The sequence below is a fragment of the Camellia sinensis genome, chromosome 14 (genome assembly GCF_055761805.1).
Source record: "Camellia sinensis isolate YWXY chromosome 14, ASM5576180v1, whole genome shotgun sequence".
NCBI lineage: Eukaryota > Viridiplantae > Streptophyta > Magnoliopsida > Ericales > Theaceae > Camellia > Camellia sinensis.
In genome coordinates, this window is record NC_138974.1 from 14,809,594 (window position 1) to 14,829,904 (window position 20,311).

A 20,311-nucleotide genomic window follows, 5' to 3' on the forward strand; every position below is an offset into this window, starting at 1 on the left:
ATTGTGCTTTATTCCAGACACCAGAATGATAACGAACAATTTGTTCAGATGATTGAGGAGTAAGTTGCTGAAGGAGAATGCCACCATAACCAATATCGGAGGCATCAGTTTGAATAATTTTGAATGAATTGTCAGTGGGAATACCAAGACAAGGAAGAGACTTAACATATTGTTTGACCTGTTTAACAATAGAAGTATGAAACCATAGATAAGATATATATATATATATATATGTTTGCATATATATATATATATATATATATGTTTGCAACCATAGATAAGATAACTAAGAGTGACTGTTTGATTATGGTTGCAAATGGTCTTAATTGATTAATTATCATATATATATTAGTCAAGACAGTAAGCAACAGATTGTATATACATATATATATATATATATATATATGTATGTATCATATATATATATACATCTATCAACTCCACTCCATTCTGTTTGTTTACTTAGAAAATCAAATTTGCCAAACTTAGTGCTTTTGTTTTGCTGAATTTGTTTTCGTACTCGCCGGAAATACCCAACACCAGTACCAGCATCACAAAGGAGAATATCCAGTAGACAAGTCAAAAAAATCAACTCATCTGAAGATAAATAGACGTAGGGTATTTTGGTCCAAGAAATTGATAAAATGCGCAGGTATTTTGGTTAGGGACCTGAGGCAGTATTATATTTTTTAATGTCCTTTATGTAAAAAATTGTTATTATTAGGGAGCTTAAAAAAAAAAACCCCTTAATTTAAGGATATTTCAAAAAAAAAAATTCCAAGCTGTCTCTATGATTTCAAATCTAAGAAGGATAAGAGATAAATTTAATATTTTTGATTAAAAAATATCTTTAAACCCTAAAAAGCAATTAGGGTAAATCACAAATATACCTTTTGATATTTTTTTAAATTTCGAATTGTCTCATTTGATTTGAAAAATTAAAAATATCAAATTGTCAAAATTTTGTATTTAAAAGAATTAACCAAAAAAGTAAAATTCCTACTGTTCTTCTATACAATGAGTTATTAATTGAAATAAATTTACAACGTCATTAAAAAATATTAATTGACTTGATAATTTATTAATAAAAACTATTATTTATTATGAAATTATAAATTTCAAGAGGTGGAATATAATTTTTAAAATTATAATAGAACAATCATATTTTCAACAAATCTTAAAGATGTATTTGTAATTTACAGAAGCAAATTATGATCCAATATCTACAACACACTTTATTAACCACAGTGTGGTTAGCCTAGTGAGTGACGATTAGGGCCTGAAGATTTGCTCCCTCCCAGGTCTTAGGTTCAAATCTCCTAGTTAGAAAACGCATACCTTCAGACCACGGACCGCAGGGCGTAAACCGTATTTGGGAAGGCTTGTTCGGATTATAAAGACTTAGTCTGGTGCGCGTAGGGCTGTAAACGAACCGAACTAAGCCGAGCCGAACTTTGCTGAGCTCGAGCTCGGCTTGGTTACTTATCGAGCTCATTTATTGAGCTCGAGATCGGCTCTATAAGGGAGTGGGTTCGAGCTTGACTTGGTTCGACAATTTTTTTATATTATTTAAATAAAAAATATTATTTATATTATTTAATATATAAATAATGTATTAATTATATAATTTAAATTAAGATAAAAAGCCAAATTTGACAAGTTAAACTTGTTCATGAACAATTCGATTCATTTGCAGTCCTAAGTGCATGTAAGCTAACTCAAAATACCTACCTAACAAAACACAAAAATAAAAAAAAATAAAAAAAAAAAAAAAAAAAAAAAAAAAAAAAAACACCCTTTGTCTTTTCACTCTCTTCCTTCTCATTCTTTACCATCTCTCATTGATCAGCGATTTCTCTACAACACTCTCTTTTATCTCTCTCTCTAGCCGACAAAAAACGCCATGTGTGAGCTCCAACCGCCAACAACGACCTGGCTCGCACCTCTTGCACATCCCCCATTTTTGTTTCACATCATTTTCATCTCTGATTAAATTTGCGTAGAAACTTCATATGGTACTGCGACTTTTTCTTTTCATTCACTCGGGACTGCCGTCTTAGATCGGCAAGACCAACATATCCATCAACGTGTTTATTGCTATCCGTTGAATTCATTTGTTTAAATTTAGTCTCACACCATGCTCTCTCTCTACCTTATCTCCTAGTTAGTCAAATCAGTGAAAAGTAAATTTTTAATACGTTTTAATCAGTGATAGTAATTGATTTTACTTAATAATTTCACTAAGATCATCTCCAACGCTTCAGCAAACCTGATATCAAATTCAAAATTTGATGAAAAAGTCACTTTTTTGAGTTCCAACGGTTTCACCAAATCGATATCAAATCCAGAATTCAGCAAATCTTGTACCAAAATGAGAACAGGCGAAGCATTTTACCAAATCACTGTTCCTAACCGTTGGGAGAGACCAACCGGTCAACCAGCCGGTTGCCCGGCCGGTTGACCAACCGGTTGACCGCCTAAAGGTTCAAACGGTTCGAAGAAAAAGGTTCAAATAGTAAAAAAAAAAAAAAAAAAAAATTTTTGCCTAACCGGTCGACCAAAAGGTTCAAAAAGTTCAAAAAAAAAAAAATCAAAAAAAAAAAAAAAAAATTCGCTTAACCGGTCGACCAACCGGTTGCCCCTGGTACAAATTTGATGAAAGTACACCGTTGGAGCGAGTGGTATCAAATTGGTAAAATGAGTCATTTTTTACTCAAATTTGGTGAAAAATCTGAGTAACCGTTGGAGATGCTCTAAGTTTAAGTCACTAATTTTATCAGTAAAATTTTCACTGACTTTTATTCAAATACAGTGAAATTTCAATAAATTTTACTAATTTTACAAAGTGAAATTTCAATGAGTTTTAATCAATAATAGTCATTAATTTTATTAAGTAATTTCATTGAGTTAGTCACTAATTTTACTCAGTCAGATTTTATTGAGTGAAAAATTTATCCAAATAATACCAAAAGTTCATTATTAAGTCAAGTATACGAAATTGAGGTCTCATCTTCGAAACCTTCTATATACAAACAATTTATTGGGTTAGGTTATACGGGGCAATTGTCCTGATTTTATTTGGGTCTTTCATTAGTGGACAATGAAATTGATTTATCAAATTAGTTGTTCCAATAAGACCAAATACCGAGTTATGAAAATTTGAAAAAAAAAAGAAAAAAAAACCTAAAATTTAAATAAAAAATCTTTTGTGTGTAATATTTGAGCTCAGATGATTGGTGTCTAATGCCTCGTTTAAGAATGTGTTATTTTAGCAATTTTTATGAGGTAAAAAAATTAGTAAGTTTAGAATGATTTTTTTATTTTTTACAAAAATATATGTAAAAAGTAGAAGAAAAATAAAATATTTAATTTTTTTAGTATAAATTACTGTTTTTTTAATAATTTTTTGATTTTTAAATTAAAATATTGAATTGTAAGTTAAACTGGACAAACGGTGATGTAGATAAAATAAATAAACAGTACTAGCAACCTTGACATAATAGAGGCTGACATGTATTTACATCATGCAAGAGTAAAGCTGTGGATAGTGGGACTATGGTGGGGTGTGGATGGATACCTTTCTCTCTCTCACTTTCTCTCTCTCTCTCTCTCTCATCAGTAAACATTCCAAGAGAAGAGAGCATTAATATCTCGCCCTCATCGTCCGCTACGCTACAGAATGCTTACTAGAATGGTTAGAAGAAGGGTGACTTCCACCCACTCATTCCCTCAATCATAACACAGACAACCCCCCATCCCCACTCTCTCTCTCTCTCCCTCTCTCTCTCTCTCTCTCAAATCCACAATCCCCCATAACCACCTTTCCAAACCCACATAACAATACCACTCTCTCTCCCTCCATATTTATCCCTCCAATACTCTCTCTCTCATTTTGTGTCTCTTTCTAGTTTGTACTCATTTCTTGTGTAATTCTTGATCTACACAATCATCAATCAGTACACTTTTTTTAATTCGTCGAAGAATTTTTCTTTGATCTGAAAGTGGTGATCTAAAATGTCATTGGACATCGCATCCGAGAGCGTTTGTTACGTCCACTGCAACTTCTGCAACACCATTTTAGCGGTATATATTGCTTGTTCCAATTTTTTGTAAACATTCCTTGACCTATGGTCTTCACGGCCTTGTACACAAAAATTGATTCTTTACTCCTTCAATTTTGCTTGGATCATAATTAAAGACCAAAATCACCCGTAAAACCATTTTTTATTATCACTAAGATTTTGGGGGTGATCAATGATCAAGAGAATTATTCATGTAAGCATTTGCCCTAGCTAGATGATAAATAATTGTATAGCATGAAGTTTCTTTCTTAATCTTTATTTTCTTGTTGTGTTCTTAAATTACTTCATGTTAATTAAAAAAATTCTTTTTATTTTTTCATTCAAAAAATAAAATAAAAGTTGTAGGCCAGTTCATAAATGTTATGGGATCAATGTGGATATCATAATTCTCATAAAATTCTGGCTTACATGCTATATTTTATGTAAATTTTTGGTTAATATTCCATACAAATGAAGGAATGATGACGGGGATGAAAGGTACAAATTAAACACAGCCCAGTGCCCTTAAACTTAAACCCTTGATTATTAGGGTTACATGTACAATTAGGGCTACAGCTTTATATGTGTGTGTGTGTGTGTGTGTGTTTAGGTCATGGGTGGTACAAGTGAATTAAGCTTTCCTTCTTCTAATTTCATTTCTTATCTTAATCTCTACTGAATTAAGTTCTTGTACTGTTCTTGTTACCTGTGTTGTGGTTTTCCATCTTAATTCAGCAATTATTGTTCATTTATTTCTTTTATTGTTTTTTAAAATATTTGTACTTATGCTCAGAAGAGGTCACAGGTAATTGCACAATTTTCATCATTTCAAAGATCCCATTACCTATCTCTCTCTCCTCTTCATCTCTCTCTTGATCTTGAAGGTGGATTCTCCTGTTCACACTAACCATACCGATATATACACAAGAACTCTGACACAAAATCTTGGCCATAGCAAAAGCTAATTTTTTCTTTCTTTTTCAACATACCTTCATGATAACAAGACTCTTTTGAACAGCCTTTTTGAAGGCATTGCCCTCTTATCTCTCTCCTACACATCTTTTTTTCAAAAATCTAAAAAAAAAAAAAAAAGAAAAAAGAAAAAGAAAAATTGTGTGAGAGAGTAGTGTGATCTCTCACATACAGTACAAAGAGAGAAACCAGTAAATCTAGTTCATCATTTCACCTCTCTTTATTCATGGCCTTCTTGGTGAAGGTCATTGTGTGTTTCCTTATTGTCAAGTCGTTATCTTCTTCTCTCTCTCTCTCCTCTGCTAGCTTCTTGTGTCTAGCAGAAAGTCAGGAGCACCGAAAGCAAAGAGATATTGCGCCTATTTTATCGTTTGTGAAGTTCTTATGCTTATCATAAATGGTACGTACCCAAAATAAATAATAAATAAATAAATAACTCAAAACTATAGTGTGTGTATGTATTTTTTTTTTTTTTTTTGAACAGGTGTATGTATGGTTAATATCCATGAATCTCTATCTCAATAAAATAAAATAAAAACCCAAAGAAAAGATACATGTGTATATACTATATACATACGCATGTATGTCGTATGTCTAGAAAAGAAAATACTTCTCGCATGTGAGTAAGCGTAAACATAATTATTTCCCTCTTCATCTTCTTGTTTTCGTACTTCTATTTTGTTCACATTTTCATCCGAGGATGCTTACAAGAAGTTTTCTATTGTTTGAAATCTACAGATTGGATATGCTGATCTATATTTAGATGGTTCATTTACTTTACTAAAATTACTATTCCGGGTTTTGTTGAAATCAAACAAATACAAAAGCACCTATGATTTTTGTTATGTATTTGTTTTGATGGTGATAGTACATAATAAACCCAATATAGCTAGGTGTTTCTAGGGCTTGATTCAGATCTGATGCTTTGTCATAAGTGTTTTATGGTTTAGAGCATCATAAAACACTGAAATATTTGCTTAACCACATTTTGGCTTCAAGTCCTCAGAAAAAACGAGTACAAATCATCTGTCACATTCTCCGTCTCGTCCTCTGTTCTATACTTATCTCATATTATCATCTCTCCAAAATCAATAAATATGAAAGTATGGAATAGAGAATGGTAAAAGGAGTGAGAGAGATGATCTTACGATTTTGAGCATCATGCAACAATGAAATATGTGCTTATAACCCCACTTTGGCTTCAAGCGAGAAATAACAAACACGGATAATTTGTTTTGTACTTTCTATCTTTTTTTTCTTTTTTTTTGATCAGTAAAGTAAAAAATTCATTAATAATATGAATTTTTTTTGTTTTGTACTCTCTATCTAGTTCTCTGTTCTATACATATCTCATATTATCATGTCACCAAAATTAATAGTTAAAAATATATTGAATATAGAGAATGGTACAAAAAATGAGACTGATGTATCTGATGCCACGAAAAACACAATCTAAGTGTAAATGCCAAAGACCTCTAAATTTACCCTAGGATGTGGACGGTTCTCAATTGCTGATTTGTTTAGGAATTAACCAACTAAGATCCCAACTTGCCAATATGAGTAAATTTAAGAATGAAAGTTTAGGGGTCTTTAGCATCACTCTCTTGTATGTGTGTATATGTCTAGCAAAGCAGTGTGATTCCAAGATATATGGTAAAACATTTAGATTGTATTTGGATTATAAATTTGGATAGAAATTTAAAAAGAGAAATGAGAATTGTTAATAAAATGTAATTATATTTCATTTATATCTCAAATTCTTATCGAAATTTATATAATACAAACACAACTTTAGAGTAGAGTAGATCGGTCTTATATATTTGATTTGGAGACTTGGGTGAATTGCAGGTTAGTGTTCCATGCAGTAGCATGTTGACAATTGTTACAGTGAGATGTGGGCATTGTGCAAATTTGCTGTCGGTTAATATGGGAGCTTTGCTTCAGACTCTCCCGCATCAAGATCTCCAGGTAATTTATTTAACTTAGAATAATTCTTGTGGTCCCCTCATTAATATTTTTTGAGCTAGTTCCAAGAATAACATATTTTTATATTTTATACTACTGCAAGGCATATATAACACATACAGTCAAAATATAGGATACATCTGTTTCAAACAACTTTTGTTTCTTTCTTCTCAAAAAGGGCAAAAAATAAAAAATAAAAAATTACAGACTTATTTCACATATTTTTCAAGTCATAAACTTGGTGTATATATATATATATTCTGAATGTCACTCTAACACTCTAATTGGTTTTTGTTGGATGTTTTTGAAATTTTGACATGATATCAAAATTAGGTCTCGCCTAGCCTCACATAGCCTTTTGGGTCTCGCGTTGCTTCTCCCAGTCTCTCTAATTCATTCAAATTTAATCAATCTACTCTAATGGCCCCATAATCAAACTAAATTAGTTTTCGTTGGTGCATCCAAAATCCTAACCGGAAAACTCTATTTGAATTTCATGTTTGTATAACATTGGTCAATCCTAATTTCAAAAAACATTGATCATTCACAAAAATCATTCACAGACTCTTGTGTCTTGTCTATAAACCATTCTATGAATGTAGATCATAACAGCTGTTTAATAACTGATTGACTTGTATTAGTCTTGTTCTTACATTCCCAAATTGCAATGAGCTTTGTGTGTCTGAATGAACTAAAGACTAATGAGACTCACCAATCAGAGCATTTCTCTAGGAAAAGTAAGGATTTATTGGTTGTAACATTACATGTTATAATTTTGCTTGGAAGAAGTTGCAGAAACAGCAATTCAGCTTTGAAGATGCAAGTAAGGACAGTGGCTCATCTTCTAAATGCAACAAGTTTGGTGCATTCGAGTCTGCGGAGCATGAGCCTCCTAGAATGCCTCCTGTTCGCCGTGAGCACTCTCTCTCTCTCTCTCTCTCTCTCTCTCTCTCTCTATATATATATATATATACACACATATCAAACCACAATAGAACAGTATGTTAAAAACAAATCACAAATACAACAGAAGAGAATTGGGCCCTAGTAGTACTATGATACTAGTAAAGACAGTCTAAATGCATAACCAACTACACAGCAGTTCATTTAAGATGGACACAAATAACTAGACCATGTGTCCAAAATATAATGCACTTGTGTGGTACCATCTCATCCATTGCCATTTGTTCTGAAATGGGTTTTAAAGAACACAAAAAATTATAACAGAAATACTGTGGATAATACCTACTAATAAAAATATTATTTTATGTGGATGTTTTTGCTTTGTATTTAGAATTGTCTCCTAGACAACTATATAATGTTTTATTTTTTATTTTGCTCTGCCTAGAGGTCTCTGCAGATGTTTTGCCTTATATAAATTGGATTTCTTTATTTTTCAATCGTCTTCTCTCCTCCCCTTGTGATGTTCTATTTTTATTTATCAAAAATTAAGATCCATTTAATTTCTCAATTCTGATACAAGGTACTTATTAGAGCAAATAAATACATTTGATCTAATATAATGATTTTGTCGTATCCAGATTAATACCAATCCTAACTATTTCATGAAAAAAATGTGAATAATACACTCAATATTTGTCCAAAGAACACCATAGCTTGAGTCCACAATAATTCTCTTTCATTTGTTACCTTGACTTCTTATCGATAACAAGGGTCAGGTTTCATTTGGCGTGATTGAAAAGCCATTTTGTTAGTTTAAAAACCCAATTTGTAAAAAAATAACTTGTTCAGTTGACAAATTTACTTTTTTTTTATTATTATCAAGAAATCTATTTTAATTATTCCAGAAGGCATTAAACTAACTGCTAGAGAAAGCCTTGATAGAGTTCACCCTTAAGATTACAACCCAGTTACTTATTGAAATTATGAAATCACGGGGGTGTTTAGGATGGGTTAAAATAGCCCATCTCAGATTAAAATAGTTAATAAAATAAATATTTTATTAAATTATTCTTTTTATTTTCTTATACATTTTTTTTATAAAAATTTAAATAATCAATTGAAATAGTCTATTTTTAAATGGACGATGAGATTGATTAGTACTAATTTCAAACACATTATATTGTAACTTCGAGCACTTTGTATTGAAACCGAAAGAGTGGGAATCCCAATAACAGTGATATGTTTCTGAAACATGTCTGCGTCAAGTCCTTTTATACATTTGAGAGAGAGCTCATATCATATACTCTCTCTCTCTCTCTCCAATAATCTTCCTTTCCCTGAGATGAAGGTGTGACTTTTGGTACTAGAGAAATAATGCTGTCATGGCCTTGGTACCTTCTCAAAGTTTCAATCCTATGTGTATTTAAGTGTAACTTGTATATGACCAAGAAATTGCCACTGCTTGTCTTTGAAACTACAAGACAGCCAGGCAAAGCTGCTCATTGCTTATAATATACACACACCAGAAGAGAGACATTCACATGGGCATGCTCGAAATTAATTACAAAGATTTATAGTTGTATTTGAATTAACGGTTACAAAACAAAACAAAACAAAACAAAACAAAAACGAAAAAAAAAAAAACAAAAACGGTAGGTTAGGAATAATAAAAATTGTGACAAAAAAATCCACACCAAGAACTTTGTAGGCTTTATATAATAATAACTAAAGTGGTGGGCACAAGCAATATATGTGCATATGATCAAAGAAATAAGATTCTAAAATGTATGATTGAATCTAAAATTTAAAAATTAAAATATTTTATCAATTTAAAAAGACCAACCATTGAGGTATTGGAAAGAAAGAAAAAAAAAAAAAAATTGGATTCATAACTCCCATGTAATGGGTGGGGGAAAAAAAACACAAATAAACAAGCTGACTGTAGGGCATAACTACTATTGGGGAATTTTAGAAAAGATCAAAAAATAAGGCATAAACACCAATTATAGGCATTTTTATAACAATAAATAGATATAGGTATTGATATAGATATAAATAGCAGATAGATAATAATAATAATAATAACTACTGGAAGTGGTGACACATGCCTAGGATAAATTGTCAAGAGCCTTATTTGAATTCAAAATTTAAAAATTGAAACAGTTATGAATTGAAAACTGAAAAAAAAAAAAAAAAAAAAAAAAAAAAAAAAAAAAAAAAAAAAACCACAAACCTGAAGCAGATAGATTTAAGCAGTTATATGGTAAAAGTACTATTTTGAAAATTTTAAAAGTAGTGACTTTGTACCAATTTAAGAACTGACTTTATATAATATATAGATATAAATATACAACACCGCTACGGAGCTCAAAAAATCAAATGCTCGAATGGCTCGAAATCTCAAAACGACGTCGTTTTAGGACTTTTTTTTATTCTCTTACCGGTAAGATAATATTTTCCGTACCATTCGAGCCATTCGAACCTCAATTTTTCGGGCTACGGAGCATTTTTGATAAATATATTGTTCAACTTTCGTACTGATACTTTAGAGAATTGAAAAACAAGACATTTAGGCAAGGAACAATATTACATCCACCGAATTTTGACTCGCCCGAATCATTTGAGAATTGAAAAACAAGATATTTAGGCAACGAGCAATATTACATCCACCGAATTTTGACTCGCCCGAATCATTTCAATTGTGCATACCAGTCATCTGGCCGATCATCTAACCAATCATTCGAGAATAAGGGTAACAGCCGTGGCTTTTTGACTTTTTGACTTTTTTGGCTATTTTAGTCTGGGCTAAAAAGTTTGGTTTGGGAAAAACTTTTTGACTTTTTTGACTTGTTTGAGAGAGAATAATGTAATGATTATGGGTTGGATGTGATGTTTTGTTTGTTGTGACTAAAATAGCCTATTTCGTCTTTTGTGGCTATTTTAGCCACAAACCAACTTGCCAAACAACACCTGACAATGGTTGTACCGGTTATCCGTGCAATCGTCCGGCCGGCCATCTAACTTACAAAATTCGAACGATTCGAGTGAGTTCAGATTCGAAGTATCAATAATTTTTCTTGTCAAGACATGTGGAGGACATTATTTTTAAAATAGTAATTTTTATTGGCTTAGATGTGGATGGAATCTTTAAAGATCTATATTTGGAATACAATTAATGGCTAACTCTCAAGACTTGGAACAATCGGTACTAATTAGAATAAGAAGACAATACAATGCCTACCTAGAACAAACGAGATTGTACATGAGTAAGGTGAAGAACAGCACTGCCCATTTTTAGGAAACTTGTTTGGAAAAGGGTAGTATACACACCTTTGAATGGGGTGTATACATACTTTAGTTATATTATTTATTTTTTTTAATTATAATATTATTTTAGTTATGATTTGTAAAATATTTGATTATGCCTTATATGATATTCGGTTATGACTTTTTTTTTTATAATTATGACTCAAAAAGTATAATTTATATCATAGCCTTTCCCATCTTATTTATATAGATCACCATTTTAGAAACTTTTTTACCTTAATTTAGAGGTAATTATCCAATTTGGGTAATAATTTTTCAATTTAATGAATCTTAGGCATTCAAAATTGAAATTGGTTTGAGAATAATTATCTTAGCCGTTATCCCACGGCTGCCATTTTCTTTTTCATTTGTTTTCTTTTCTTTTCCTCTTATATGTATTATATAGGGCAAATTACATATACACCCCTCCAGGTTTGACAAAATTACAGATACCCCCCTGAGGTTTGAGAAATTACGAATTCCCCCCTGAATGCTATATTTGCATAAGAAATTAGGGGGTAATTTGTTATGAAATATAAACCTCAGGGGGTAAATTGTTATGAAAATACAAACCTCAGGGGGCGGGATGTAATTTCCGAAACCTCAGGGGGGTATCTGTAATTTAACCAAACCTGGAGGGGTGTATATGTAATTTGCCCTATTATATATAATTAAGTATTGCTAAGAAGTGTCTTAAGGTACAAGTAAAAGACAAAATATTTGTAGAACACAATACACTTTTTACTAACTTTAATGCACTTTTATTGAAATTAATATATATTTTAAATATTTTTACATACTTTCAATAGATTTTTTACATACTTCTCAATATTAAATAATGTCTATGGGAAACTTGTTAGCATTTTCCTATATAATTTTAGAGTAGTGCTATAGCAAAAAAAAAAAATCGTACGTCACCACAACAAATAACAGCTTTTGTAACCTCTCCCCATCGAACCAAATGAACCTTTCTTTGATTATCTAACCCTCCCCGTAAAAAAGAGGCTTGCAACCTATCCACTGACTTAGCAACACACTCAGGCATCTTAAACAAAGAAAGGTAATAAACTGGAAGACTAGACAGAACTGACTTAATCATGGTAACTCTACCAGCATACGACATCACTCTCCTCTTCCATCCTGCAAGCCGTACTTTGATCTTATCCAAAATTGGCTTCCATGTTGATTTTCGACGAGGATTAGCACCCAAAGGTAAGCCAAGATAAACCAAGGGAAGAACATGATAAGAACAATTCAGTCTAACCGCGAAATCCTTAACTAATTGGGTCGAAATTTCAACACCACAAACAACACTTTTTTGAAAATTAATCTTCAGACCTGAAATAATTTCAAAGCATCTAAGAATCCTCTTAATGGTGATAAGTTTACTCCAATCAGCTTCACAAAACAATATAGTATCATCCGCAAATTGTAAATGGGAAACAGCCAAATCATTGGGACCAACGATAGCACCTCTAACTAATCCAATCTCCTTAGCTCTGGATAACAAAACATTCAAGCCCTCTGCTACGATATTGAATAGAAAAGGTGAAAGTGGATCACCTTGCCGAAGACCTTTCTGGGGATTGAACTCCGCTGTAGGAGAACCATTCACCAACACCGATATACCATGAGAGGTCACACATGCTTTAATCCATCCAATCCATCTAGCACCAAAACCAAATTTTTGAAGCATATCAAACAAATATTCCCAATTCACTGTGTCATAAGCCTTCTCAAAGTCCAACTTGAGAATTACACCTTTAGTTTTTGTCTTCTTCCACCAATCTACAATCTCATTTCCTATGAGATTGTAACTAGTTTTGTTTTTTTTTTCTTTATTTTGTTTGTTTGTTTCTGATTGGTTTCTCACCAATCTTGGGTTAGTGCTAGCATATGAATGTGCTTCCTTTGCGGTGCCAACCTAGTTGGGATCGTTAAGGTTAGCTATGATGCTTGGTGCACTCTCCCGCTTTGTTGATGTAATTTATGCATGTTTTGCTTTTTACATTAATAAAGTTTTTTGCTGTTCAAAAAAAAAAAAAAACAAATAACAGTTTTTAGGATCACATTTTTTTGTCTCCAAAAGTAAAAAATATGTTGCAAAAAGGGCAAATTACACTAATAGTTCTTGTAACTTGGGGCTTATGTCACTTTGATTCATGACTTTTCAATTGTGATACATTTAATCTAAATTTTGAATTTTGTTCTAAATAAAAACAATCAAAGATGTTTCCATTGCAAATGATTCATTTCAAGAGCAAAGTTACCATATAACTTATTTTGTATTGGTTTACGTGTATGTTATTTAAAATATAATGACCTTTTTTTTAATGAATAATGTTGCAATTTTTTTGGTTATAAGTTCTGTTTGATTTAGCTTTTAGAATCTATTTTCAGAAAATGTTTCTAAGAAACTAAAAATTAAATTGGTGAAAAAAAATAAAAACTCGTCATTTTTATATAATTTTATCTTTTAGGAGAGTAGAAATAATTTTTTTTAATGATTTTTGTTATATTTATTTTTACTAAATTAGTTTCTATTTTTTCAAAAGTAAAATATGGTGACAATTTTGATATCATTATTAAACTAATCAATTAAATCAAAAAATCCAAAACTAAAAATATTTCATATATTAAACACACCGATTACACATTAAAAGCCCAATAATCATCTATTATTTGATAAGCATCCAAAAATATGTGTTAACAACAAATACAATCATCAATTATATGATAACCATCCAAAACATCAATAAAACCCATTATAGTATCATCATGCAAACAAATAATAAAAATTAATTTAGTAAAAAAATAAAAAGATAAAATGTAAAAGATTTATCATTTTTATATAATTTTATATTTGGTGGGTATAAATAATTTTTAAAAATTTCAAAAATAATTTGTTGACATTTGTTTTTGTTAAACTAATTTATATTTTATCAAATTGACGACTTTGTCCTTAAAATTGAGCAACGATATCTTCAAATATTCTTATTTGGAATAAGATTCAAAATTCATGGCCAAATATATCACAATTGAAAGATTATGGACCAAAGTAGCACAAGTCCCAAACTACAGAGACCATTATTGTAGTTTGTCTTTGCAAAAAATATTTGAGAATCAATTCCTGCCATTACAAAAATAGTCGTTAAAAGGTCGTCCCAAAAGTATAAAAAAAAATTTAGCGACAAAATTTTTAAAATATTGCTAATAAATGCACTTTTAAGGACAAAATAATTTGGTCCCAAAAAGGATTAATTTTTTAGACAAAAATTTTGGTCCCAAAAGAATAGTATTTTCATATTCAAATGTCTAATTTTGTCATTAAAAATATAATAATCACACTTTTGGTAATGAAAAAAATTTCGTTCCTAAAAAATTATTTTGTCCATATATTTTTGTCTCTAAAACCTTAATTTGTTGTAATGCATAATGGTCTGGCTCATTATGACCATTTCACTTCAAAACAAAATATTATTAAAAATGAATTTATTTACAATAATGACATTATCACATTATTATTGTTAAATTTTTTGTATAAATTTTATATATGTTTAGAATTTTTCATAATTTATTAGAAACTTTCTATTCAATGAACTCCTTTTGTGATGAATCTAATTGAAAACTTGAAAATGTGAAATTATTCAATACTTCTGGAGTGTTGCTCCTTTTCATTTACAGGTTAGACACATCACTAATTATTTCTTATAACTCTAATTTAAAAGTAGTGGATCTTATAATTTAGACTAATAATTACTATTTCAAAACACCACCTAACAATGTTCAAGAAGTAATAAATAATTTTGCCTGGAAAAGAATGTGAATGTCTCTCCCTAATCCCTATGTTCAATTAAGTTGAGTGTCCGACAATGGTGGTTCTCGACGGGTGGTCCTCGACGGTAATGGAGCCCGAGTGTCCGGCAATTTTGGTGGTTGAGTGTCCGACAATGGCGCAGGGTGCTCGGGTCAGGCGTGGGGCTCAAGAGTGTCTCAGTGTTTGAGTCAGACGTGGGGACGGGGGCTCATGAGAGTGTATCAGGCGTGGGTCTACTTTCAGTGTATCTGTGTTTAGGTGGGGGTTCAAGAGAGTTTGGTTGTTTTTTTCTTTATTTTATTTTCTAGTTGTATTTTAAAATGTAAAATCGTGAGGCTAAGAGGTTGGTTATATGAACATGAGTAGCAGTAGTAGGAGAGTGAGTATTTACCCTTCGAATCTCTCTCAATGCGTTTTATCTCCTTGTACCTTTAAATTTCATATTTTTAATGAAATTTTTCTTTGCCGATCAAAAAAAAAAATTAAGTTGTTTGGAGAGATGACTATTTGGTTTCCAACCCAAATCAAAGTGAGTGAGGCATTTAATGAAAGTATTTTTTTATAGTGAGAAACATGATCATTATTTGATGTTAACGATAAAAATAATGTTATATGAATCAATATGTATGTTAATTAATATATTAAAATATATTCAATCATAAAGTTTCTGTCTGAGTTGAGCTTGTGGAACTTATAAAGATTTGAGCTGCAATTTGGGTGAAACAAGCTTCCAACATCTCAGATTATACAATCAATGATTTCATCTTCTCTCTTCAAAGTTTGAAATTTGCTAGAGTTCACCCTCAAAGCTTTGATCTTTTTCTCTTTTTCTATTGTATTACTTTTTTTTTTTTTTTTTTGTTTCAGTTGGACTCTCACCAACTTTTGGTTTTTCTTTGATTACATTTGATTGGGCTCTAAAATATGTGTCAACCTAGTTGAAATATATCTTTTAGCTATGATGTAATTTTCCCAGATCTTGTACCCTTTCTAATTTTAATAAAATCTTCTTTGCCGATCAAAAAAAAAAAGATAATGTGAGCTCCTAACTCCTCTTTGTTGATGTAAATTATCATAATTTATAAGTTTCATCAACAAAGTTTTCTTTTGCCAATCAAAAAAAAAAAAATTTAAGGTTTTAGGTATTTGTAATTTATATAATGGGTGAGTTCATAATTTTGAAATAATAATATCATAATATATGTTGGTACATTAATTAGTATACCAATTAGTGTTGATAAAAAAAAAATTAGTATACCAATTAATGCATGTAGTATCACCATATCAATAAACAATAGATTATTATCATTATATACTATATAAAAATGTGATCATTCATCTGGAGTATAAAGTCTATAGTCTTGATTCATTAATTTGTAGAAAACTAATAAGTGCAAAGTAGTTGATTGGTTTTAGAAAATAAACAAAGGCTGTCCCTGATTTATCAATAGTATTCATACACAAAATCATTGTTACATTATATGCCTAAAGGGTTACTAAAATCATGGTTATTTCATGTATGCCATATATATATTTTGTTATTAGAGTGTTTTACATCTTCATTCCTTTATGTCTTGAACTGTGCAGCCCCTGAGAAGAGGCAACGTGTTCCTTCTGCCTATAACCGATTCATTAAGTAAGCTACTTTTTGTTAATCCATTTGCTTTGGTGTCAATAAATCTCTCTCTCTCTCTACGTGTTGATTAGGCAGAATAGAATTATATTTACAATTATAAGCCTCTTCCATAATTTTGCTACTTTTACAGAGAGGAGATTCAAAGGATAAAGGCTAGTAATCCTGACATTAGTCACCGGGAAGCTTTTAGCACAGCCGCAAAAAATGTAAGTTAAACTAAATGCAAGAAATAAATTAATTACCGCAAGTCCGTAAAATGCACTTACTAACTCCGCTTAACCTTATTCAACCAACACCCCCCCCCCCCCAAAAAAAAAAAAAAAAAAAAAAAAAAAAAAACACTCCGGTTAACCTCATGGTTGGTAAATTTCGTTCTTGAATTAGACTTTGTAAGGAGATATAGCCAGCTATATTGTTCTTACTAGAGGATAAGGCACTATTTTCAAGGTTGTGTCCATCAAAGTTCACTGTTATATAGTTACGTCTTGTATATGTTAAAATGTTGAAACTTCCTAATGGATTGCTTCTTGCTGCCCTAATAAAAGATATGCCTCCTAAACATAAACCCCAAAAAAATAATAAATTCCAATCTATCTAGGAGAATCTAACCTATAATTGAAGTTTTACCATTTCACTCTAGATGTAGATAAGTCAAAAAAAAAAAAAAAAAAAAAATGGAATCCAATTTCTCCGTGGACGCGAGGACCAAGTATAGTACTAACTGGATTGTTGTATGAAAATAAGAAGATACCTTAAAAAATGCCTCACAGCTAAAAATAAATAAAAATCAAAATTTGAAAATCAAATTCACATATTGAAATATCGAAAATGAAACAAAATGCATATTTTGGGAATTGACAGCATATTTAATCCTAAATAATATCTTGGAATCAAACATCTTATTATTTTCAATTCTGTCAACATATTATTTCTGCTACATTCATCATCATCCGGTGCAACACTTTTTCATGTTTATGGTAAACAAAAGGAAAAAAACAAAACAAAAAAAACAAAAACAAAAACAAAAACATGTTATTATTATTATTATATATATATATATATGTTCTTCTGTCTTAGATGGAAAAATAAATAAATAAATAAAGAACAAAAAAATAAATAAATAAAGAACAAGGATATTTTTATTTTTATTTATTTTTTGTTAATGTGTATGTTGTTTAACAGTGGGCACATTTTCCTCACATCCACTTTGGGCTTAAGCTGGATGGCAACCAGTAAGCAAAGTTGGAGCATTCAAATGCGAGAGAGCGGATTCAAAAACCTAGTGGATTCTATTAAAAAAACAATGGTACGTTGCAAGTAAAATCAGGTTTGTCTATGTATAACACGCATAAATCTGAGGTTAATTAAGTCTCCTAATCAACTTTTATGTATTTCTCTACTTTACTTGTATGCTGTGAAATAATTGGAATTCAATTTCTTTTTCTTTTGTTTTTTTTTTTCTCACCGGTGATTGCATTTATGTTGAACTTGAAATATTTCAGTAACAATATCTCCATAATAATGCTCATTTGTTTTGTTACATCTCTCCCTTCATGCGTGTGTGTATATATATATCTTTATAGAAGGTAAAGTTTATTTTACACTTTTACACTTTGTATAGTTTTCGACTGTGCTATTTACACAAGGGTGAGATCCATTATGTGAACGAATTATGTACAATTAAATTTATGCATGTCATTTCTCACTTTAGTCTTTGCATTTACAGATGTGATCTAATATCTCATATTAGTACTTACATTATCTCATATTAGTACTTACATTTTATTAATTTTATTATTGTTATTATTATTAGAGAAAATTATACTTAATTTCCCTCGCTTTAGGTTGTTGTCATTTTACCTCATCAATTAAAAATTACTATATTTTGTCCTTTAATCTTCTTATTTATTTTAATGTCAACGTTCTGTTAACTTTCGGTCATCGAAAGGGAGAACCAAAAAAGTAGCATGTGAACTATAGGCTAATCAGCTAAGTTGAGTTGAGTTTTACAATGCTCAAGTTTAGCTTATTCGAGAACAGGTTTTATATATATATATATATATAGGGTTGCAAATGAACCAAGCCGAGCCAAACTTTGCAGGCTCTAAGCTCGGCTCGTTAATAGTAATCAAGCTCAAGCTTGGTTGAAACTTGATAATGATTTTTTTTTTCTATTATTTATATTATTAAATATATAAATAATTTATTTGTCCTATTAAACATTTTTTACATTAGTCAATAAACCATGAATTTAAAAGTCTAACTCAAGCTCATATATTGACTTAACAAACTTAGTAGAGCCGAGTTCAAGAATAACTCAGTTCATTTACTACATATTTTTTGATCAGCAAAAGTAAATCTTTATTGATGAAAGAGTATAGTACAAGTACAAGAACAATTTATATCAATAAAGAAAAATTAGTACAAAAAGCATCACGATGAATAAGATCGTCCCAACTAGGAAAACACCAAAAAACTTATCCAATCATATGCTAGCACCCCTTAGCTGGTGAGAAACCAACCAAAGGAACATAATAGAAAAAGAAACAAGCCACAGATCAGCACAGTGATGACCCAACCGCAATTCCCAACCCTGTTTCTTACATACATCTTCTCACCTGTTGCATATTGAAGACAATATCATTGATAGAAAAAGGGCATCTTGGATCAAATGATTTCCACCAAAAGGCTACCCTTAATTTAATGAGATCACATATTTCCACTAGGTTGGGTTGTATACCAGAAAATATGCATTCATTCCTGCATTTCCAAATTGACCAAATCACAGCTGCAAGAATCACTCTCCAAACTTGTCCTTCCTTCTTTTTAAATTTCCAGCTCAACCACCATTGTAACAGCCCTTCAATTGACCCTGGGACTACCCATGGCAACCCCCACCAATGAATTATACATGGCCAGATTTTCCATACAAATGGGCAGAAAAGAAGGGTATGATTCAGAGACTCCACTTCCTCTTTACAAAAGACACATGGTAAATCAACATTGCCCCTCAACACTCTAATTGTACTTAGAAAACCAGCTGTCTTTAATCTGCCTTTCCATGCTAACTAGGTGATGAACTTGTATTTGGGCGGAGACAAAGTATTCCAGATTAAACCAGAAGAGCTGGATGTTGTACCATTCAACAATTCACACCATTTATAAGCATTACTCACCTTGAACACACCAGCTCATTTGCTACATATATGTGAAGGATATGAAAATGTCTTCTTTTTTTATCATGAAATTAACAAGTGCTTATATTTTCTCTTTCATATTTCTGCATAGTAGAAGTTTACACGTATCTCATATATATTAGTAAATCAGCTCTTGAATAGACATTTTGGTCATAATATATATAGCTCACATACTATTTTATCGCTTTCTTTTCGTAATAGAATATTAATAGAAGATTAAGATTTAAAAAAATTAAAAAATTCTAAATAAAATATAGCAATGAGTGAAGTGACCATCCATAATTGAGGAGTTAAAAGTGTAAATTTTCCTTGTGGGATTGTCAGATGCTAAGTCATGTTGCAGATGATGGATTTTTTATGTTTTTTTTTTTCCTCTAATGGATTTATCAAGTCCAAGTCCATTATTAGATATATCAATAGTTATTGTGGAGAGCATGATAGGGAGGGGAACCGA

The 20,311-nt window shown here is 30.9% G+C and overlaps 1 pseudogene across 1 annotated transcript; it reads left to right on the forward strand.

Moving 5' to 3' along the window:
• Positions 1-3,878: 3,878 nt before the first annotated feature.
• LOC145806662 (putative axial regulator YABBY 2) lies at positions 3,879-18,114 on the forward strand (annotated as a pseudogene). The gene is made up of 6 exons (XR_014350017.1): positions 3,879-4,083; positions 6,882-7,001; positions 7,785-7,911; positions 16,612-16,660; positions 16,791-16,866; positions 17,843-18,114. The product of XR_014350017.1 is annotated as a putative axial regulator YABBY 2 (transcript).
• The last annotated feature ends 2,197 nt before the right edge of the window (positions 18,115-20,311 follow it).